We start from the raw sequence: 1,188 nt of genomic DNA, 5'->3' as shown, positions 1-1,188 counted from the left end.
AACGTATTAAATTATACTTTTAGCAGCTTTCTTATTGGTTCCTGTGCTTTTACAAATGGTTGTAACCTTATCGGAGTTTCTCCAGGCGTTGTTTTTCTTTGAGATATATGGAGGAATGTGTTTGTGTCGGGCCCAGGAAGTGGAGGCATATGGGGGGATGTGATGTGTCGGGCTCAAGGCTGTTATATATGGAGGAATGTGTTCTTTCATTGTCATAAATAGCTCTTATTATTTTGAGATATGTTCCATCTATACCTAGTTTATTGCGAGTTTTAGTATGAAGGCTGTTGAATTTTGTCAAAGGCCTTTTCTGCATCTATTGAGATGATCATGTGGTTTTGTCATTGGTTCTGTTTATGTGATCGATTGTTTATTGATTTGTGTATGTCGAACCAGCCTTGCATCTCAGGGATGAAGCTGACTTGATCATGGTAGATAAGCTTTTGATGTGCTGCTGGATTTGATTTGCCAGTATTTTATTGAGGATTTTGCATCCATGGTCATCAGGGATATGGACCTGAAATTTTCTTTGTTTGTTGTCTCTGCTAGGTTTTGGTACCAAGAGTATGCTGGTCACATAAAATGAGTTAGGGAGGAGTCCCTCTTTTCTGTTGTTGGGAATTGTTTCAGAAATAATAGAATCAGCTCTTCTTTGTACCTCTCCTACAAAGGCTGTGAATTCATTGGGTCCTGGACATTTTGGTTGGTAGGCTCATCATTACTGCCTCAATTTCAGAACTTGTTATTGGTCTATTCAGGGATTCGAATTCTTCCTAAGTTAGACTTGGGAGGGTGTATGTGTCCAGGAATTTATTCATTTCTTCTAGATTTTCTAGTTTATTTGTGTAGATATGTTTACGGTATTCTCTGATGGTAGTTTTATTTCTGCAGAATCAGTGGTGATGGCCCCTTTATTATTTTGATTGCATCTATTTGATTCTTCTTTCTTCTTTATTAGACTGGCTAGCAGTCTATCTATTTTGTTGATCCTTTCAAAAAACCAGCTCCTGGATTCATTGAATTTTTGAAGAGTGTTTTGTGTCTCTATCTCCTTCAGTTCTGCTCTGTTCTTAGTTATTTCTTGTCTTCTGCTAGGGTTTGAATTTGTTTGTTCTTGTTTATCTAGTTCTTCTAATTGTGATTTTAGGTTGTCGATTTTAGATCTTTCTTGCTTTCTCTTGTGGGCAT

This window comes from Rhinopithecus bieti, unplaced genomic scaffold (genome assembly GCF_001698545.2).
Source record: "Rhinopithecus bieti isolate Rb0 unplaced genomic scaffold, ASM169854v2 scaffold_69630, whole genome shotgun sequence".
Taxonomy (NCBI): Eukaryota; Metazoa; Chordata; class Mammalia; order Primates; family Cercopithecidae; genus Rhinopithecus; species Rhinopithecus bieti.
The sequence above is the reverse complement of the archived record's forward strand: the minus strand, read 5'-3'. Positions refer to the sequence as shown.